The 23,046-nt window shown below is 42.6% G+C and overlaps 1 long non-coding RNA gene across 1 annotated transcript; it reads left to right on the top strand.

Annotated features, from left to right (window-relative positions):
* Window positions 1–648: 648 nt before the first annotated feature.
* On the top strand, window positions 649–19,075 carry LOC311530058. Its single transcript, XR_014713922.1, has 6 exons — window positions 649–688; window positions 1,187–1,304; window positions 7,568–7,627; window positions 10,884–10,974; window positions 15,443–15,604; window positions 16,600–19,075. It is a non-coding gene; the product is annotated as an uncharacterized lncRNA (long non-coding RNA).
* The last annotated feature ends 3,971 nt before the right edge of the window (window positions 19,076–23,046 follow it).

Genomic DNA, 23,046 nt, shown 5'->3' with positions numbered 1-23,046 from the left:
AAAGCTTCACTCAGGGCTGGACCACTGAGGCTCAGCACCTGGAGGCTGAATTTGAACAGCCAGAGACTAGGGGTATTAGAGGGTTGCAGCGTGGGGCCATAAGGATCAGGGATGCCTTGAGGCAGCAGTTTGCAGCTGAAATCCACGAACATTTGTTGCTATGCTCGGGAGTGCAGTGCTTGTAATGCCAGGAGGTGATGGTGGTTGATGCAGACGATGCACTATGAAGGTTTAAGAAAATTGCCTGTTTCTTTGCAGGGCTCTGTTTGCTTTCGATTAATGGAATAACAATGGCTTTCAAACCAAAACAATAATTGTATTAAAAAACAACAACCGGAGGAGAGAGACAGACAAACAAACACATCAGCACTGTGGGGGATGGGGGAAGGGAGGGTCCCAGGAGGAGGTGGGGTCCCAGGATGGTTAAATATTTGTGAATGTCCAGGGATCATATCCAACCTTGTCCTTTCTAATTCTGTGCTGCTGTTCAGCTGGCGTTAACAATGCGGGAGGCTGGGATCCCAAGGTCATATCTGTGAAGCCAAAACGCAACATTTTACAGAAGCAGTATTGTTTGCAACACACAGACCACTGATTCAGTGATTTAAAACACAGCCAGAATTCACATACCTGTCAGTAACTGTTTGACCCCAGGCAAGCACACATGAGCCACAAGACCCCCAAAATGGTGAGTAACCTCAGGGGCAGGGGAAATCAGTGTTCCAGGATCATACTATACACTGGGCACATGGCTCTTGGGGAGAGCCAGTACTTTAGGGGGCGGGGAGAGCTTATAAATCATTACTGTCCTGACATTTTCCACAGGTTGTGTCATTATGGAAGATATCTCGCTGCTGAGAGTGAGCAGGGAATCAAGGGAGGGTCTTCTCCAAGACTGCCGCTTATGCCCTGGCCCTTATGTGGCTCACCTGTGTGCAGCAATGATCTCCCCCACCCCCACCCCCCCGCCCGTGACAGCAAAGTGGTGCAGGAAAGTTACCCTTAATGGAGCAAGAAACATAGGTATCATAATTTCTATGGCTGGAGCACAGCTGGGACGGGACAGCCTCCTCTCCCCAAATGCTGATGAGGTTCAGCAGCTCGGCACTGCTCCAAGCCGGGGATTGCCTGGTGCCCTTGCACAGAAAGCTCTATGCCTCTTATGGGGTTTTTTTTTTTTTTACAGCTCTGCAACTGCATGGTTTCTGTGCACTAAGTGGCTTGGCAGTGTGTACACCTCGGGAGTTACAACGCAGAAAGCTGCTTTACTGCACAGAAACTTGCCAGTGTACACAAGGCCTCATGTAAGTAACCGCTATAGAAGGTTTGTAAAACTGGATCCAATACTATAAATATGGAAAACCCCACATGGTGGGGTAGCCTGGTTTTCAGAAACGGCCTGTGATTTTACTCCTGCATCTCTTCACCTGTAAATTATTGTGGGTGCCTTTTTATATCCTTCAGATGTCTTAGTGTCTACTTTGTGGGCAAAGTTGGGTACTTAGCCGCCCAAGTGCTATGAAATGCACCTGCAATTTATATCCAGGCACACAAATCACAGGTCAATTAGAAAACCAGGTCCATGACATGTAACTCTGATTCTGAAAAGCACTTGAGCATATGCTTGATGTTAAGCATTGACCTCAGCGGGACTTAACTGTGCGCATAAGCACCCAGCCTCCTGAGTCAAGTTTATAGTGAAACTCCATTTTCCCCAGTTGTTTCAAAGCTCTGCAGTGTACCCAATGCAATGCTGGTTATCGTGAGCTCTGTGAATAATAAAGACTTCACTTTGTAATCCTAACGTAGAATATCAATGACAGGTGCAGCCTGATGATCTGGTCTTGGCCCATTGTCCTAATGGAATATTAGCTTTGTGGGTAGATAAGAGAAAAAGTAAATGTGGCTTCCACGTGAGAAAATGCCCACACTCAGCACTCTGCACACACATCCATCAGAGAAGATAGATAATAATACTGTTTAATTTAGAAAAACAGCCACTCTTCCAGCGCAGCAGTAATCCCCTTATAATTAGGGTTTGTGGTGGAAGTGTTAAGACGCTCAGTGGCTGGACAGCACTGTTTACCAGGGTAAGCTGTCCGCAGTTGTGTGCAAGCTGATGATATTCAAAGAAATGCATGAGATTCTTCAGGAAGCGTGGTGCTGGTGAAAGGTAACAGAGTGACTGCTCTGGAGAAGGCAGTCTATCCACAAAACTGGACTGCAGTGGAGCAAGCTGCCCTGTATAGAGTCTTGACAATATGCCTCAGTCCTTATCTGTAGTGGTGAGAGAGGCCACGGAGACTGAATTCCTTTCTGCTGAGATTCCCTACTGGGGGACAACTTATAGTTTAGCTTTTGTGATGTGGATGCAGAGAACCAAACTGAAATTGACCAACTCATTTTACATTGGCCTCCAAATAGACATAAACTGGGAATGACTTTGGGTAACTGGAATGGGCTTCATCTGGTGTACATAGGAGTTAACCATTCACTTCACTTCTCAACTTCTGTTCCTGTTTACGTTGAGTTGGAGGTGCCCCTAATTCTTTGCCATGACTTCCAGGTCATGGCATGGGTTTGTAGCTCTTGGTGTTTCAATGCTTTTCTCTTCAGACTTCTCTTAACGGAGTCTTTCCATTGTATCCTGGGAATTCCACGTCCTTTCTTGTTGTCTTCTTCCTCCCATGCTTTCTCTGCTGTTTGTTCTTCTCCCACTCTTATCATAGGTCCAGCCCACTTCAAATGTGTGCTCTCCAGCCTATCACTGAAAGTCCCAAGTTCGTCTTCCCCGTTATTTCTTCCATGCACAATCTGTCCACCATCACTTGCCTGCCATTCTCCTCAGTATATTATTTTCTACTTACCTGTATCTACTTTTCCTTCCTATCCATATGGCCCATTGTTTCCAAACCACAGAGCAGGCAGAGACAAACATACAAAATATACCCTTTTCCTTTCAGTATGTTACTTAATTGCCAATCCCATGGTACTCTGGTCACCTTTTTCACTGTCACCCATGCACATTGAGTAATTCTTTCTAGTTCTCCAGATTTCTCTCTGATAGCACTAGGCGTATTTCCCAAATACACACACATTTCTTCTGATTCAGCTTCTTTCCTGGTATTTTAATCAATAGCTCTTCTATCACCTGATCTACTTGCATAACTTCAGGGTTTTTTGTGTTTACCTTCAACCATGATCTTCAGACACAGATGCCCACTTGGATACCAGCAATTCCTCTTTGCTGTCAGCCAAAAGGGCCAGACCATCAGCATCCATTAGTTTTCCCTGTGTCTCCACAGGCTTGGTTCTTCTACAAACTAAGCCATAACTAGGATGAAAAGAAGTGGACTCAGCACACCACATTGTCTCAATCTCATGGTCACCTCAAAATGCCATGTGTTGTTGCCACCTTAGCTCTTGACTGTCAACACAACTCCTTTATCATCTCCATTTCCTACAGTCCCCCTTCCATCCATCTCAATACGCCAAACACAAATTCCCACAGAATTACGTCATTTGCTTTCTCAAAATTGGTAAATACTACATAGCAGTTACACCCTCCATTTATCATCCTCATTAAAACTTTTGTCTCATTGCAAGTATTGCCCCTATGGTACTCCTTTCCTTTCTATAGTAATGCCACTATTGCCTCAGCTCCCATAAAGGGAAAATCCCAACCGTAATGCTCACATGGTAGAGGGTGGTAACACTGACTGACAGAAGCAAATACAAATCTGGGGGCTGAGTGTTTGCCAGTATGAGTGGTTGACCCCAAAAAGTGCCAATGGTTAACAGGGCAGCTTCCTGAGAGCAGGAAATGGCTCTCAAATTCAGGTGGATGAACCATGGAAGCTTTCGATGGGAACTGACATAGGAAAGGGTAAACGCCAAATGAAAACTGCTATAGGGGCAGCAAAGTGGGACAGCTCCAATACCATACTTAGCTCCCAAATTCTTTGTGTAGCATGGATTTTTTTACACTTGAGCCATTTAGAACATACTACTGCATTCCTTTTGGGCAATAGCAACAAATTGGTAAAGACTTGGGAATTGTAACCTGGAGTGTAGGTTTACTTACAGGTAGGTCAGGAGAGGTGGTTGAGGCAATAGCTAAAAGGAAAATCTGTATGCCAGGTCTGCAGGTGGTCTGGAGGCAAAAGTAAAATCTTGAAAGATGGATTTAAAATTTTTCAGTCTAAAGGGAAAAGAAATGAATGGGGTAGCTATCATCATGAGGCCAGAGATTGCTGAGTGTAGAAAGAAGACAAGACTGATGGCTGTTGCTAGAAAGGAGGGATATGTATGATGTCAATGTATGCTCAGTAACAAGGTAGACCTATGGAAAGAAGGAAAGCTTCAGAAATGAGCAAGCAGAGTTAGTGGTTATGGTTGAGAGCAGCGCCTTGTTAGTGGTCATTTAAACTAATTATATTGGTAATGGATGGGCAATAGAAGGAGTGGTGTGTAAATTTAGCTTTGGTAAAAGAAAGGTAAAGGGAGTTAACCATATCTAAAATAATCAACAGCACTGACGTGCACAACACCTAGAGTTGGACCCAAAATGCAGCATTCCCAGCACATATTATGGAGGCAGGTCTAAGCCACAGAGTTTGGATTCATAGGCAGCTTGGAGGAACTACTAGATCATCTAACCTGACCCACATCACACATACCATAGAATTTCACCCTGCACTGGAGGGAATTAGTCTTCTCTACTCTACTCTAGCTACAGCTCACTTATCAGATGCATCACGAAAAGCTTGTGCTCAAATAAATTTGTTAGTCTCTAAGGTGCCACAAGTATTCCTTTTCTTTTTGTGGATACAGACTAACACGGCTGCGACTCTGAAACCTATCTTCTCTACTATGTAAGCAAACACTATCAAGACCAATAACTTTTAATTGAGACAGAAATATTAACATCTTAATTACAATGCAACTATCTCTAAAGTTGGGGGCTAGGAGGAGGGCCTCAGTTCTGGTTTTGCCCCATCTCTAATTAGTGGTTACCATAAGCTCTAACCAGATCAAATACTTCATATGAAATTGTTCTGCAAGGTACCATAGAAAATAGAAGCTTGTCATAAGAAGGGGTTGGGCAAACCTTGTGAAGTTTGAAGCTTTGTGGAACCTTGAGAAATCTCTCCTGGGTTTGCAGGTCTCACTACTCTGAGCTCACAACTCTCTCTTCTCCTGTAATTTAAAGCTTCTTTTTTGCTAAGGATGATGCAGTTTAAAAAAATGTTGTTTTAGCCAAAGGGCCAATACTAGGATCAAAGAGTCTCTGCATAGTAGGCTAGTACAAGTGACAGGGTCTGTATCTAGTTTGTCATTAGATTTTTTTTTTCTCTCCATTTTCCCCCAAAGCTTGAGCCAATTTTTTGAGCTTCTGTGTTCAGCTAGGTCCAAAATTAGGTGAGAGGATTTTGCCCATATTTAATAATCGGACAGCAGACCAAATTCATCTCTGCTTTAACTCCACTGGAATAGGTGGAGTTACAGCAAGTATGAATTTGTCCTACTATACATTTCATATCATTGGCCCTTTGATTTGCTTGTCTCTAACATGCAAAGGAGGTCTTCAAAGGTTTGTGGCTCAATATGACCTCAAGTTTAACCTTAGTTTTAATGACTGCTTGGAGGATGACAAACCACGCTCTTTGGGAGCGCTGCCTTACGGCGTGAAGCGTCAAAACCACTTGGCCAAATGTTAGAGTATGGTAAGCCCGGGCAGCCCATGCAGCTGCCGTGGCAGCTGTCAGATGCATACCAGAGAAAGCCACACTCCTGGCTGAAGTTTTCAGGGTGGGGAGATGGAAGCGAAACTTCAAGCAGAAATGTTCCTTTGATGAAGATCCAAAGCCAATGGCTGGTTCCTAGCAGGCTGTGCCTGCTGTACATTAGCTTGAGGGGACAACATGGATGTTTGATGGGGAGAGGAATCCCCAGGGTGATGGCACTGGAAGTCCTTTATTGGTTGACCCACTGGCAGTCTATGGCAGGAGGTCAGTTCAAACAGACTGTATCCCTCCTAGAGGAAAAAGGTCAATTGTGGAATGGCAGGGACTGGATAGGACTCGGGCCTTGTAGAATCATAGCAGAGAGTTAGAATTGACGGGCCATTTCCTTGGCTAGTATAAATCAACATAGCTCCATTGTAGCCAAGGCAGGGGTGGAGCTGGGATTGAGAATCTGGCCTTTAATGTTGAAAAGTGTGTTTCTTGGAGTCCAGTTATCATTCCCTATTCCCCTCCCCCAAAAAGAGTTCTGTGTATGGGACTTTTTCTGAGAACCGTGATGGCCAAATGAGGCTCTAGAAAAACCCAGTCTATAGCATGACTTTATTACATGATTCTTAGAGGAAAGAAATCCTTGTCATAGTTGGTCAGGGAAATCCTTCCAGAACCATACTAGGGACAGTGTTTGTTAAAGGAGAAGGGATAGTTGTCAGGGAAGGAGATGCCTGAGGTTAGAAACTGAAAGCATGAGGGAGTCTTAGTCATATAAACAGTCCAAGATGGAAAGTTCAGTTCTGGATCCAAACTCGGTTGTTGGAATTTAGTCATGTGGTTCAGATCATTACAGAGCTGGTCCCAGCTGTGACACTCAGATTCAGCTTGATCCAAAGCTACCCAATAACTGGGTGTGCACAGATCTGGGGGTTATATATGATGTGGGGATCCGATTTCGGAAAGCATTGTTTAGCCCATGCATTATATACAAGAGGACCCAATGTTATGGTAACATCACAAATCGCTCCTCTGGGGTCCACATTCAAATTCCAGTTCACTCTCCGAAGCACATATTTTATTATAGGGCTGTGAGAATGTCACCATGCATGAAGGGAAAGGCAGGAGTGAAAGTTAAAGAGGAAAGGTGAAGGTTAAATTCAGATATTTGTGGGTTTATGGAGCAGTTTGCCCTCAAATCAAAGCCAGGCATTCATGCAGAGCTCTGTAAACAGGAGTATAAAGGCTTAAGTGAAGCTTGCTAGGGAAGCAGAAGCTCTAAATATGCTTGCCACTTTCAATTTGCTTTTGTTCTCTTAAAGCTTTGCGCTTCAGCTGTGCATAGTTTGTTGTTGTTCTGGACTACATGACACATCTAAAAACAAAGGGAAAGAAGGATATGAACCCTGAGGAAGGACAAATAAACAAACCCTAGAATTCCCTTTTGTCTATTGAAGTAGGTTCTTTCTCTTAGACTCCATTTGGGCATTGGGGAGTTTAGGAGTGGTTCAACCTCCCCAGGTTTGGAGCTTCAATTCAGATAGGCAGCCAGGAGCTCACATCCACCTCTGAAGTTTCTATCCAAATTATTCTGAACTTCAGGAGAGTGAAAATTAAGCAGGAAATTTTGCAGAAAGAGATGATGGTCTGAACATGGGCTTAACTGAATTTAAATCCCCATTCTTACACTCATTTCCTCAGCCTTGGGCAAATCACTTCACTGCTCTATGCCTCACTCTCCCATTGTTAAAATGGGGATAATTCTTATCTCTCTGGTATGATTCAAGTGCTATATCAGTGACAGTTATTAATGCTGCTTTTCTTTCTTATAGCTACTTTTCATCTGAGGACCTCAAACTGCAAGAAAGCATCGCAGCATCCCTATAAGGAAGGTATTTATTATTAATTTCTTTATTGGCATTCAGACTTGGGGACAGAGGAGTTAACTGAATTGTCCAAGGTCACACTACAAATCTGTGACAGAGACAGGAGTGGAACCCAGTTCCGCTTACACCAGCGGTCATGTACTAACCCACCAGGTCATGTTGTTGTTAGTCTGAAGATACCTGAAGTTCACAGAAATGTAGAACTTGTAGGGACAAAATAGTGACAGGCAGTTGAATAACAATTTCTTCCGCACAATTCAGACATTTAGTTAAAAAACTAAACCATAGTAACATTGCCTATTTGGTGGGATTCATACATGACACTGCATTTGTACTGTTGGTGCTGTAAATGGGGAAGGAGATTTTGAAAGACAAAAATAGTATAAAATCCCAGTGGATGTTAGGTACTTAAACATCTCCACTGCAATCTACTTTTTAGTGTGGCGCAATTTGCATCTGCACTTTTGCATCTGCAATAAATAAATGATCTGCATATGTATCTGAGTGTGTGTCCTTTTGCCCGTCAGATTTGCACGCACATTCAGGCAGGTGGAGTTGTACCTACTCAGATTTGTGAGTGCAAATTAGGAAGGCCAGCCTTTTGAAAAGGTGCTCTTCAAATTTGCTGGATCTAATTGGCCACTGGTCTAAGTGGCCATAGTTCTATTGACTTCAATGGAGAGTTGGCCTACTTCGTCTAACAACTTGTCCCTCAGCACCCACATCAGTGAAATTGTGCAATATAACACCTACCTCTCGGGATTGTTGAGCTTTGGTTAATAAGTATTTACACTCAGATCAGTAGTTGAATCTAGATGCAAACTACTCAAAAACAATGGCAATACAACTGTATGTACAAATCCAGTAGTTCCATGTGCGATTATCTAAATAGACACACTTGTGTGCAGAACTCCCTAGTTAGCATATACAATCACGATAACTGCAGGTACAATTCTGTCTCAAAATCCAGTTACCAAGGTCTCTGCTTGTGTGTAAACAAGAGAAACAATATTGGGCCTTCTCCACTGTCAGTCACCAAAATTCTGTTCCATCCTGCTGTAGATTAATGTCATGTTGTTAATTATACTGCCCTGTGGGAGGGGCAGAAGAAAGAGCTACTTGTTGATCAAGATGCTTCAGGCGTAGGAGAGGAAACAATATCAGACAACGCTACACTGTTTGAAATGACATGCCGCTCTGCGAACAGGCTTCAGCAGGCAGCACCCAGAGGAGGTAGAGCTTGCTGCAGTTCCAAGATCAACCATTTCCAACCAAGGGAAAATGCGTCTGGGAACAAGGGATGGAAGGGGAGAGGGAGAAACAGTCACAAACAGATTGTGAAATTTTCAGACGTACCCATTATTTGAAATGGAATCGTGATTTTCATCGGCAAATGATTCTTGGTTTTACAAACCTAATAGTCCAGTGTGTCTCAGCTGTCAGGCTGTGACCCCCCCAGAGGGCTGTGTGGCACTGAAAATGTTATAAGGTAAAGCGAAGAAAATCTCACTCCCCAGGCCATCTAACCCTTCCAGGGTATTCTCTGTTAATGTCTCGAAACACACATACAAATTGTGTACGGGTATCGTTATCAGAAAAAAGAAGAGGAGTACTTGTGGCACCTTAGAGACTAACCAATTTATTTGAGCATAAGCTTTCGTGAGCTACAGAAGTGAGCTGTACTCACGAAAGCTTATGCTCAAATATATTGGTTAGTCTCTAAGGTGCCACAAGTACTCCTTTTCTTTTTGCGAATACAGACCAACACGGCTGTTACTCCGAAATTGTTATCGGAGACATTTTTTACTTTGATCATAAAGGTAAGGTAGGGACTTATGAACATTTTTCTCTTTGAATAAGAGATCGCCAACCTAACAAGGCTGAGAAACACTGAAATGAACAATTCGATATTTGCTGCCAGGGAATATTCGAGAATTCAAGATCAAAATTCAACTTTTCACCAGTACTTGTAGCAGCAAAGCTCAAGCACTGGAATGTTCACAGAAAATGAACAACCTCAAATCAAAATTCAGTTTTCAATTTGGCCCAATGCCCATGACCAGTTTGCTTAGCTGTGTGCTAAACAAAAGTGCTGTGTCTATTTAGGTTGTAGGTAAAAAGTGAAGGCAGTATTCATGCAATGTGGGAAAATGCCTTTATATCATTGCTGCTTTACGAGCTTTTCCTGACTGGGTGCTCAAAAGGTTTGGAAGAATGCAAGGAGCTTTCTACCCTCCTTGCATGAGGCCAGCCACAAAATGATCCCTTGTGCAGAGGGGATAGGTTAACAGTCAAAAGACAGGACTGGCACATCTAAGTGATTTGCAGGAATAGTGGAAATAATTGCACCATATTGGAAATAAAACTCTACAAAAGGCTGATCCCTTGCCTTAAATGAGAGGCAGCATGCCTGAGTCTAATGCTGCTTGTTGATTTTTAAACCATGGCCCATGGCCACCCTCCTCTTTAATATGGAGGTGCAGCCCACACAAACTATCCCTGCCAGCATACAGTGGTCCAGTGCTCTTTGCTTTGCTCCAGACGAAGTACTGGAGGCTAGGAACTGTACTTTTAATGAGTGGCAGCTCTGTTTTAAGACGAGGATGGCTGCAACGTGCTCCATTTTATATAGGTTAAGTTTGATTCTAGGTCCTGCCAGTTTCCTAACTTGGGCTTTGGTTGGGTAAAGACCTGTATTTAGACCAAACCACCAACAAAAATATTGATAAATCACTTTTTTTTCTTTTTACTTCACTCATCTCAGGGGGAAAAAGAGAGGTAGGGAAAAACTAGATCAGGTGTCCTTCATTAGCGATTGTTAAAAAGAGTAAAACCAGAGGTCTCTGCAGTCACAATGGACATTCTTTTACCACGGCAAGGAAAGCAAACATGTTTGTGACATGGCACCTCGTTATGTTCAGTGTAACCTACAGAGCAGCATGACAGTAGCCAGAAATGAACTGTGATGGATCTACAGCGAGTTTAACCAGGTGCCAGATCAGTATGAACTGAAACACACTAAAGAAAGAGTAATGTGGTTTGCCAAATTCACATATTAGCAGAGCACCTTCTGGCCTCAGTGGAGGTGTCCATCTGCATCTGCCTGTTATTTCACACCTTGGGGAGTTTTTAATTCACCATGGAGGGGGGAAAAAAGTTATCTGGAAAATAAAGAGAGAGAGAATTTATCTCAGATCTCCAGCTACCTTTTATTTACCAAACAAAAAAAGCTTCCCTGTGTGATACATTTCTTAAATTATAGGTTTACTGTTTCCTGGCATCCTAATAAAGTCGAGATGAATGATGAGAGAGTCTGCTGGGAGAATGAGTAAACATCTCCTACTGTCTGGAATGTAAGTCAACTACTGTCTTATCCTTTGTTACAGGTTGTTAAGATAAAATTACCCTATATATCACCAGCACTGTCAATAAAATTAGAAAGAGCATTCTACCTCCCAGGTGGATTTCTTATTTTGTTGGTGGGGAGTGGAAGGCTGTTATTTCTCAGCTACAAAAGAGAAAACAAGAAAAATGTATGCTGGAGTGAAAACATGGGATTGTCAATGGCAAATTTTGGATACTCTAGACTGGGCTACTTTGAGGTGGAGCAATGCGGGGAAGTGACCAAAACCAGAGATGAGCAAAAGCAAGAAAAGTAGATCAGATCTAACTCAGAATCTCACCAAAGCTTGGGTGAATGAACCCAGAGTTTCAGATTCAGCCCCTCCTTAACAAAAAACAGTCTTCAAATAAGCATCTCCTCTTCTGTTATCTTTAATGCTTGTTCAATTGAGGGGACTTGCTATGGAGCAAAGTGTGCAGCCTTCGCTCAGGCTGATGGGCATTATCTCACACAAGCATTTCCACTGAGTGTGAGAAAGGGCTGCACAATGTAACCCTAAGGAGTCCATTACATGCATCCCTTCATTCTCTGGTGTTGCACAGAAATACAGGGCCAGAATCTGCAATCCTTACACGGGGTAGTCCTTTACTACACAGACATTCCCACTGATTGATTTCAGTGAGATGACATCTAAAGTAAAATGCTAATGAATGTGAGCAAAGGTGGCAGAATCAGGTCCATAGAGAGAGTTGACCTAGATTCTAGACTAGAAGATTAGGAGGTGATGGATAGAATCAGGATGGAAGAAGGTCCAATGGCTCAGAGTTCCAGTTCAGTGCCACACTGAAGGAGAGTTGGCCAGGTCCATTTTCATTTCTGAAGCTTGTTGGGTTGTGGAAAGCAGCAGTTTGAAAAACCATAGGTAGCTAGCTACATTATCTGCTTCAATATACATAATAGCAGTTAGCCACTGGCAAATAGGATAGGTTCAGAGTTTACACACACTTCTAGTTCCTCTGCCCATGGAAGGTATAATAGTCTCTCTCTCTCTCTCTCTCTCCCAACTGAAATCAAGTTTTTTCCCTCTACAAAATGGCCTTTTATGGACAGTTTTCATGAAGGTTCAGGTCAGAGTAAATATTGTATTTGTTTTTACAGAGCTATCTGAGTGGGACTCCCTAAAGATTTTAATGACACAGCCAAATCCAAGGAGCTCCCCTTACTGTGACCCAAAAGGTGTTTATGTTTCTCCTCAACTTTTCCTGTTAGGTTTACAGACTACTAGAATATACAGAAATAAAGCAAGTGCACAAAGTGTCTCTTTCTTTCCCAGCCAGCTACCACCAGTGTCATTAGGGATCAAAAACCTTAGAGTTTGTGTAGTTCTGTCTCACACACACTGGGGAACGCAAATCTGCCAAGTGAGAATCCTGCCCAGGTGGGAACTTTAGAGAAGGAGCCTCTATTTTTAAAAGGGTAAATTGTATAATGTCCTCATGCATAGAACATTGATGAACTGAAATCTCATGATAGGGTTTAGGGTTTGTTATGACAGAGAGGAGGCAGGAGAGGCAGAGGTTGAGACACAGGGCTGGTTTCTGACATAGGCCAGGCAGGGGCAGTTTGGAGATTAGAGGTAAATTGGCCCATATGCAATGCAGGTCTGGTCTCTAGTGGCATTGTGACAAGGGAAAGCAAGATGGGGGTGAGGGTCGGTTTTAGACAGGAAGATGAATCAGGAGGCTAGCACAGATTGGAGATTGGAAATATGTCCCTTGCACCAGGATAGTGAATCACGTGAGCTGTTGTTTTTAATGGAAATTATTTGTGTGCAAGTATTTGAGTAGATTTAATGGAGGATCAAATTAACTGGTCCTGGATAAAAAGACACACATTCTTTCAGCCCATTTCATAATTATATTAAAGGCCAGAAAATTGTCCAGATGAGCAAGGATCAGAACAATAACAATGACTGCAAATGAATTTGAACCAAAGTAAGCATAGCAAAAGAGGTAACAACAAAGAACAGCAGTAAATGGATCTGTAAAATTTGACTCAATAATCAATGTAACAAACAGGAGCTCTAATAACATCCATGTCAAAGACCTATGCATAAACATATCTTATGCAGAGTGAGAAAGGATGTAGAGATGAGGAGGGAAGAATAAGAGTAGTATTTGGGGCCACAAATGGAAATTTCACCACGTTTCTTAAAACCCATGAGAAGATCAGGAAAGAGGGATGGATGACACTACTTACTGAACAGTGCCCCCTTCTGACTGTCTAAGGGAACAGCATCTACCTGGGTTTGGGGGCCCACCCTTGCGGAATTCTACAGGTGTCCACCCATGATGCCAATGGAAGCAACAACTGTAAGAAGGGAGGTGAAGGAAGGTGGAGGATGGGACTCTCTGAGAATGAGCTGGGATGGTTTTTGCATGCAACAGAACAGGGGACGCACACACTTGGTGCATATGCGTGGGATGTCAGGAGTATCTACAGTGGTGTGAAGAGTGGAAAGACAGAAAGCAGACCCTCCCTGGGGGCAGGACCTTTGATCAGCAAAGCTGCTAAGAACTGGACGGGGTTCCTCTTATGTATGACATGGTCACTCCTCCAGTGCCGTCAGCCATCTTGCGGGATCTGAGAGCATTCTGTAGTAGACCAGGAAATATGGATAGCACTGATACTGTGGAAGGTCATGTAGATGCTCAGATGGCTTTTGGGTTGCGAACAGGGTTTCCCGTTGTGGCATGAGTCGTAGCGTGGCCTGCCAGGAGCCTGTTCTGGGGCCTACCTGATGGTAGTGTTCCTTCCCACACGCTGACTCACCCACCAAGACATTAGCCAGAAACATGTAGCGCGCTCCACCCTTGCTTCTAGCTGTGAAGGTGTGAGAATCAGTGGCATCCACTGAGAAATAGCTCCCCTGGCAAAACTCAGAGCCCTGCTGATCCAAGAGGTGTGGGTCAAAGTTCATCCAGCAGACTTCGGCTGAGGAAGCATAGAAGAGACACTGCTACAGCTGCTGTTTCTCCTCCTCCTCTGGGAGTCCTCGGGACATCATTTTCTGTCTGAAGTGAGGGCAAAGGAGAAACAGCCATAGCTCTAAATTCCTTTGTAGAGCTGGTTGGGAAATTGGCATCCAAACAGTATGCCACTGGAAAGCGCCAATTCAATAGCACTGGCATTTTCTCACAAAACCATTTGGAGTCCGATGAAATTTTGTTTAGAAAAAGAAATTTGGGGAAAAAAATGTTTGGAAAATGGACAGGGGTCCCACTTTGCCAGTTTCCGAATGACAAGTTTCAATGTTTTGTTTCAAAATGACTTTTGCTTTTGAAGTTTATTGGATTAAAAAAAAATTTAAATGATCAAAAACAAAACATTTTGATTCAAAACAAATTAATGGTTTATTTCATTTTGCAAACAATTTTGAATTTGAGATTTTCCCATTTTGAGATTTTTTTTCCCCAAAAAATCTCAAGACTTTTTGTACCACAGATGTCATAAATATAAAGGGAAGGGTAAACACCTTTAAAATCCCTCCTGGCCAGAGGAAAAACCCTTTCACCTGTAAAGGGTTAAGAAGCTAGGATAACCTCGCTGGCACCTGACCAAAATGACCAATGAGGAGACAAGATATTTTCAAAGCTGGGGGAGGGGGGGAAGAAACAAAGGCTGTGTGATGCTTTTTGCCAGGAACAGAAAAGGAATAGAGTCTTAGAACTTAGTAAGTAACCTAGCTAGATATGCATTAGATTCTGTTTTGTTTAAATGGCTGATAAAAAGCTGTGCTGAATGGAATGTATATTCCTGTTTTTGTGTCTTTTTTGTAACTTAAGGTTTTGCCTAGAGGGATTCTCTGTTTTGAATCTGATTACCCTGTAAGGTATTTACCATCCTGATTTTACAGATGTGATTCTTTTACTTTTTCTTCCGTTAAAATTCTTCTTTTAAGAACCTGATTGCTTTTTCATTGTTCTTACGATCCAAGGGTTTGGGTCTGTGTTCATGGTGAGGATTTTTATCAAGCCTTCCCCAGGAAAGGGGGTGTAGGGTTTGGGAGGATTTTTGGGGGGGAAAGACGTTTCCAAGCGGGCTCTTTCCCTGTTATATATTTGTTAGACGCTTGGTGGTGGCAGCAATAAAGTCCAAGGGCAAAAGGTAAAATAGTTTGTACCTTGGGGAAGTTTTTAACCTAAGCTGGTAAAAATAATCTTAGGGGGTTTTCATGCAGGTCCCCATATCTGTACCCTAGAGTTCAGAGTGGGGAAGGAACCTTGACAACAGGAAATCCGTTTTCAGACCATCTGTACTCCTTTAGATGGGTTTTGCTGAGGTGCTACAGGGAAGTTGAGGCCTAGACCCATAACTGCCCCTTTCCATCTTCCCCTTACTTAATGCATTGAAAGCAACATCCTAGGGTCCCAACTAGCTCCCACCAAATTGGATTAAAATTCTGCTATTCACTTCAGTTTGTGCAGGAGCCACCTTTAATTTCCAAGGAGTTTGGACTGAGAACTCCAGCCCTTAGAGAGGAAACAAGGACCTCACCCACCAATGTGCGCTAATAGCTCTGTTCTAGCACCCAAGGATCCAGCCATCACTATGCACAAGGAATCTCCCACCAACACACAGTGAGTAATACTCTATGTATGTTGTGTGGGGTGGACAGAACTCTTTATTAATCTCAGCTTCTATTTTAACAGGGGAAATTTTCTAGCCCTTTTCATTACAGTGAGAACACTTATCACAACACATTTCCTAAAAAACATGGCTTCTCCATAGCGTTCCTGCCAGAACTCTGGCTGGACAAGGACAGCCTTCTGAGGCCCACAGAGCCATGCTGGAGGGATGCCCAGGCTATGGTCTCTGATAGCACTTGTTCCTCAACATGTGTCTCAGCAAAGCTTCCTCTTATCACCCAAGCATGATGCTGACGCATGAGAATGGGTCTGCCACTAGGGCACTAGCTATAGGATTCATATACCAAGTCTCTCAGTGCAGCGTGATCTACAGGCCAGGATAGTAGTAATGGAATTCACACTCCCAGCTATACCAGAGGGCCATAAAAACCAGGAGTCAAGTTCCCAATAACTGAGCACAGCATGTTTCACACCCCTGTGTCGTCATGTCCAGAATCCTATCCCCTGTGCTTGGATTCAGACCATCGGCCCAAGCCCACAGATCCTCCTCCTGAAATCAGTGAGAATTTAGCTGCAAGATCAGGCTCTGAGTAGAGTTAGAGACTCATTCTATTGCCTGTGGGCCAGGATTCCACTTCAGTGTATTGACACCAAGACTTCCCCTCACAGTATTTTTTGGGTCTTTGGCAATTTCAGAATGTCAGAAAAAAATAAATTTTGGGTCAGACTGAAAATGCAATTTTTGGAATATCAAAGAGTAAAAAAGAAATCATTTTGGGTTAAACTAAATGTTTTGTTTAGGAACGTTTTGGAAAAAATGTAAATTTTTGAAAATAAAATTATAGGAAATATAGCAATGAACAGGTAGGTGTTTCAAATTGAAAGATGGAAACATTGATTTTTTCAGAGGTAAAGAGTTTGACACGAACCATTTGACACAAACTTGCAAAAATTTTAGCCCATAACTTTTACCCACTTCTCCTCAGGCTCCCAGGCTGGCCTCCTGCCCCACTGCTAGAAGGCCTGCTCATTTGCTGACCTGCTGTATTTTTCCCCACAAATACTCATTGTGGATCCTGTAAGTCGTCGTCAGCAGCACGTCATCCTCCAGCATCGTGACGTGAAAGAGGGCCTGGATACCATGGTATGCAGCTTCTGATGGTACCACCTCACGTTCTGCATAGGTGGGTCCCACCACCTGGATCCAGTCAGCAGGGTATGGGCTGCAGTGCCCCTCAACAGGATCCTGCCATGTGAGGGCAGAGATTTGTCTGTGTCCCTCAGCAGCATCCTAAGGAGAGAATGAGGGAGCACAGTGATTCTCTCCAGATGCTGATTAGATTCTGTTGGTCGAACTGTCACCATTGAGTCATTTACATAAGAGGTGGGGCCATGAAAACAGGTGAGTGGAAGGCAGGCTGACACTGGAGAGGATACCTCTTCCCTGTCTCTTCATTGCTTCAGATATCTGGGATGCACTGTGAAGTGTTTTCCCTGGTGTTGGTACAGAAAGCTCTCTCACCTGTCTCAAAGGCAGTCTGGATTTGGTGGGAGATTGGCTGAGACCAGAGAGAGACACCCAGTGAGGATTTTTTATAGAGGAAAGCCAACTGCACCCCTCACATGTAGCCATGCATGTACTGTTGTCCAGTGGGACAACAACCTGGCCTGAGAGGAAAACCCCTTTTTCTCAGTGTGAGAGAGAATTCAGTTTTTGTATTAATTCAATTCTGAGCCCAGTACTGTTCCTCCTTCCCCAGCACACAGTGCGCCCCAGTGAGAACCCTAAGCTTGTTCACGGGCATTGTTTAGTGGGAGATGCACAACTATACCCATCCCTTCTGCTCCTGCTTGGAGCTCCCAATTGTATCCACAGCCTGTAACCTTGCCATCAACCTTAATTCTGCTCCTGTATCTTCCTTATCAGCAAATCCACTGTCCCCACTTTCACTGTCTTGAGTCTACCCCTGCTCCAATCCTCCACCAGGTTCTTTCTCCTCTTGCCTTAACTGCTGAAACTCCTTTCTCTGCAACCTCCCTAAGTTCCTGCCAAGTCTCTCAAACTGAGAGTTGCATGCATTCAATCCTCCCCTGCATGTAACACCCCCCCTTTTAAAAAAAAAAAAAACACAACCCCACAAAACAAAACCAGTCTGAGGATTCCCCGGAGCCTCATGCTGTCATACCTCCTCAAATTTCTTCCATTGTCCTCATGCCTGATAGTACACATCCCACCTTGAGGGGAAGTGGAGTTTCTGCTCTGGCTCACAGGTATTGCACAGCCATTGTACTTTCATAAAAGAATCATAGGAACTCAGTTCCAGGTTCTTCTGCCACAGTGTTCCCAATGAGCCATCCCTGTGGAGGAATCATTCATTCATAGTCCCTTAGAGTGGTTCCTACTAGAAGAAACTGGGACTGTAATAAGTACAAGCTCCTCCACAGGTAGTGAGTGCCCTTGTACCACTTGTTACTGGGCGTGGCTGGAAATGAAGCACATCAGAGCCAACACTGCTGTACTTTCCCCTATAGTATCTCCTTACTGAGAGAGACTGGCACAACTAGCTCTTCCGTGGCTGGCTCTTCTGCACCGTTCCCTACAGCACCTCTTGCTAGGAGATGCTGGGACTGGAGTAGCTGAGAGCTCCTTCATGGCTGGCCTTTATCCCTCTACACATGCCAGTCCCCCAGTGGAACACCATTCCCCACTGTGCCCCTCTTGGGATTCCCATTCTCCTGGACTTCAGGACTCACTCCATGTTCTGCCCTGAATGAAGAATCCCAGCCCTGCCCCTCAGAGGCCAAATTTTCCTGAGTGGGGAAGGAGAATGCAGAATTCAAATGCATTCAACCTCAGACTTCTTCCTTCTCCTTTACCCTCACTTGTCCCCAAAATCCGGTTCCTCTGCTTGGACCCCAACCATGCACTGGAGGGAATCAAAACTGTGCTTTCTGTCCCAAAGTGTCATGAACTTGCCACTATTCCATACAAAGCCTCTCCATCCCAAACACCTACCACACATGACTGGATGGGAGGTGAATTGGCCATTTTCTGTGCAAGGCTCTCCTGCAGGGTGTTCCCATGGTTTCCTTTTGGTGAGAAAGTGGTCTTACTCAGGAAGAGTCACACACTCCTCCTGCATTTAATGTCTGTTTCTTTCCATGTCTCTTTGAATATGAACATTCTACTACATGAGTCAGGGGGCTTAGAACTCTGGGGTGTCCCCTCCTCCAATTGGTGGGGTTTAATGAATATTCATAAAGGCAAAACTCCTCCCATGTTTTAGGTATTCACTGGGCTAATGCCATCTGACCCTTGGCTCATTTCAGCTAGCCTATCTATTCTATCTGTGCTTTCTAATATAATCTATTTCCCCTCTCTCCTTCCTTTCCCATCACTGCCACTAGAGGGTGACATCAGTGGGGACAGGATTTTTTTAAATGGTTGTGGTAGCATTTCCACTTCTGTTTGAAAATTGATTTTTTTTCAATTATGAAATTGGCAGATTTCAGATTTGTTTTGAAATCAGAACAATGATTCTGATTTTTATTTGATTTTTGAAATTGAAATATTTGTGTTTTTTTTTAAAATTATTCTGCAGAATATTTGGAAAATGAAAAAGGCAGTTACCAAATGTGGTGGGATGGGTTTGCAAAAAGTTTGCAAAACTTGAGTTTGCAAAACATTCTGCAGAAATGTTCTTATTTCTCCACCAGCTCTCAGGCTGCCCCCACACCTGTCCCTTGGTGTTAACAGAAGTTGTCAATGTCAGTCACACACACATAGCTGGGAGAATGTACTGTAACAAACTGTAGTTTTACAATTTTCTTGCTACGGAGTTTCCAATGCTTACCATGACAAGAAGAAAACAGCTCGGTTAATAAAATGCAGTTGGCCTCTTTCCTTGTGAATTTCATCCTCATTTTGCATAGGCAATGCATCTAACATGCAGGCCTGCAGCTCATAAAACTTCTTTCTGGCTGCACTCGAGAAGGACCTCCCAGTACAGGGCTTAAAAATGAACTAGCAAAAGAAAGAGAAAGCAGTTGGGATGGTTATTACCATGTATAAATTGTGCATATTTCCTTTAAATACATCAGACAATTTTTACAATGTTCTTCAGACCCAAAGCAGCATTAAGAAATTATGACTTACCAGTGCATACTTTCCATCACTTGTGTCTGCACTTAGCGAGCAACCTTAATTAAAGGACAAGCTCCTGTGTCAGAATATGATAGGTCCACCAAGCAAAATAGAAGTATTTAATTTTCACAATCCTACCGCCTAAACCCTCTAATGTGCCAATACAGGCTAGTGTAAAACTGATGTTTGTCTTTATTTAATCTCAGACACACACAAGCAATCTGCAACCTGAACTGAGTGCAGACATGATTGGGAAAAGTGCAGCCTGACCGCATAAGTATTATTTTATAAATAAGGTCCGTTCGTGGTAGTTAATTGGATACACATTTTGCTAGATTCATGGAACGTTAAAAACTATCATATCCAAATTGACTGAGTTCACATTACATCCCCCAAAGTACCAAGGGCATTTGCCTTGCAATGTCAGACCTTGGGTTCAGAAATTTAGCTTGGGGGCCTTTTTAAAAGTACATTGCTTTTTTGCCCCCCTAATAGAGATTGAGATTGATTTAGTGTATGTTTAATGGTGCCATAAATCACTCAACATGCCCAATTCACATACAAATCCCCCACCCCCACCCCAAAAAAAAAGTTTTTAAGGAAGCAGATGCCTTGTTCTTGGAACCCATTTGCCTTGCTTGCAATGTATGTATGAAACCACCCTTTCAAGATCTTCCTTATAAAAATGTTCTGCACTCCCTGATTTCAATGTAGGTCATTTTCTCTGGGATTGCTTTCTTACTGTGCTGAGTTAAACTAGAGCTTTTCCCCATTCTGTCCTAGTGCCTTGTAGATTTGTGATAAATAAATTCGTTGTGGATGCCTGCAGTTCACCATTAAGGAAAAGAAAAAGCGCAAATTAAATTGCATTCAGTCTTGTGAAGATCGATGTTGTGTAAAGCAGTGTGCTATCTAATGGCGTAGGTCATTTTTCATTACCCCACTGAGGATGTAGCTCAAAGCAGAGGATTATAGAAACTCATTTCCTTTGGTTAAAAAAAAAAAGTTCACGTTCAATAAACCCAAGAGCTATGATGCAATATGGCCCTCAGAACCTTCAGAGTATAGCTGTTAATAGCTTCCTTTCCCAGGACGCGGTTTACCCCGCTCACTTATCAACTTTGATGCATTAGTAAAAGAAAGTATCAACCCCTCATAACTCTCAGAAATGATACAATACATCACTTGAAAGTAAGTGAGGATCAACACATTGTTAACTGTTTGATCTCTCAAGTCAAAATTAATGATAGGTGTTTTGCACAAAAACAAAAATGAATGTTAAAAGCCTATTTACGTTAACTAAAGACATCCATACAACATCAGGGTTGAATTGGAGGTGATTTCCTGCAGTGCAGCTGTTATAAGTTTATCAGTCTGCGGGTGGCAGTAACCAGTAATTATAACCAGATTGCAGGAGGGGGAGAAAGAACTTATTTTTAAATAGAAAATGTAACTGACCAACTAACTAGGAAAGCTGGTGGTGAGTTAAGAGGGCACAGTAATACTTACTAGAACTTTGACAAGACTGGAGGAAGCCAGGCTTCTGTATGTTTAAAGCAATGGGGCAACTTAGTAGATTTAACTGTTGGCCAGTTAGAAACCCAGGTTCATAATAATTAAGAGCAGATCTTTGCTCTCTTGCACTCTCTGAACATTTACACAATAATGATAATTAATAAGTAATGGCTTTAAGAAATGACTTCAGCTTTCTCCATCAAGACATTGCCACAGGCTATTGACGAACTTTTAGCTCATTCTCTTTTGACATGGGATAGAAATGTCTGAAAGTTGGCACATATTTTAAACAGAAGAGCGATTGAAAAGATTCCAAGAAATATCTCTGAAGAACTAAAGTGAAGTGCTATATTGCAAGATAATGCCCCTAGACAATCACAGTCTGTTAGATTTTAATGCATCTTGAATTACTTCCATCCGCAGCTAATCTGACCGCTAGAAACACTCGTTTTTGCAGTACCCTCTAATTTTTTGGATGTGTGTGTGGGCAGTATCTGCTGGTACTAATATGAATGTTTCCTGGATGGAATTAGAGAAAACAAGACAAGTTTCAAAGCATTGTCAAGATTTTTGGACAAATGGGAATTTAGTAACATTCTGGGGTAATAGGAAACTGTGCAGATCATTTCAGAGTAACAGCCGTGTTAGTCTGTATTCGCAAAAAGAAAAGGAAAAGGAGTACTTGTGGCACCTTAGAGACTAACCAATTTATTTGAGCATGAGCTTTCGTGAGCTACAGCTCACTTCATCGGATGCATGCCGTGGTTCCACGGCATGCATCCGATGAAGTGAGCTGTAGCTCACGAAAGCTCATGCTCAAATAAATTGGTTAGTCTCTAAGGTGCCACAAGTACTCCTTTTCTTTGTGCAGATCATGTAGGTCCATTCTAGATCAGTATCACAGAACGATGGAAAGGAGAGATGGAAAAGTCCTGTTAGGTCATCTAGTCCCTGGGAGCCTATTTAACAGTATGTTAGATCTCCTTGTTCTTAAATTTTCCGGATACTCAGTACGTCTTGTGCAGGGCTTCAGGCACTTTGAGTAAATCACAGTCCAAGTTGCATCTTACAGCAATAACTGGCTTCTCAGCTTACATACCCTCCATTTTCAATTTCTTTGCCCTAGACACACCTGATGGTTTCTATAAATGGATAAATCAGGCCAAGTCATTCAAATCAGTTTAAGACCCAGCTGGAGCTTTCTCCCATCCCCAAATTGAACCAAACATGAGGTAACATTTTTGGTAAAATGTGTAAAAATAGCCTCCCTACTAATGTACCCACAGGCCCTGGCCCCCAACCCACTTCTCCACCTTACTACTTTTGCTATCATTTTCTTTTGTTCAAACCAAGTGCCTGAAGCTTGCAGCAGTGGTGGATCTTAATGGTGTAATTCTATGGCAAGCTGGTAGAAAAAACATAAATTTGATTTCAGCAGGAAATTTTGGAAAAGCAACAATTGGGTATTTTTTCCAAAATTTCTCTTAAATTTTTGATTAAAAAAAAAACACCCCAAACCTAAAATTCTTTAATTTTTGACAACTATTTTTGGTTAAAAACATTGAAAAAACAAACAAATACATTTTTACAGAAAACTGAACATTTTTACTGAAACATTTTCAAATTCCATTTTTTTCATTTAAAAAAATCAGAAAATGTTGACAAAATTGAACAAGTTCATTTTGGTCAGAAAACCATTTTTCATGGAAACAAATGTCTTAAGGAAAAAATGTCGGCCAGCTGTAATTTGCCACTCCCCAAAAAAGCCACATTT

This window comes from Lepidochelys olivacea (genome assembly GCF_965140295.1).
Source record: "Lepidochelys olivacea isolate rLepOli2 genome assembly, chromosome: 13".
Taxonomy (NCBI): Eukaryota; Metazoa; Chordata; order Testudines; family Cheloniidae; genus Lepidochelys; species Lepidochelys olivacea.
This window is presented reverse-complemented; position numbering and strand designations above follow the sequence as displayed.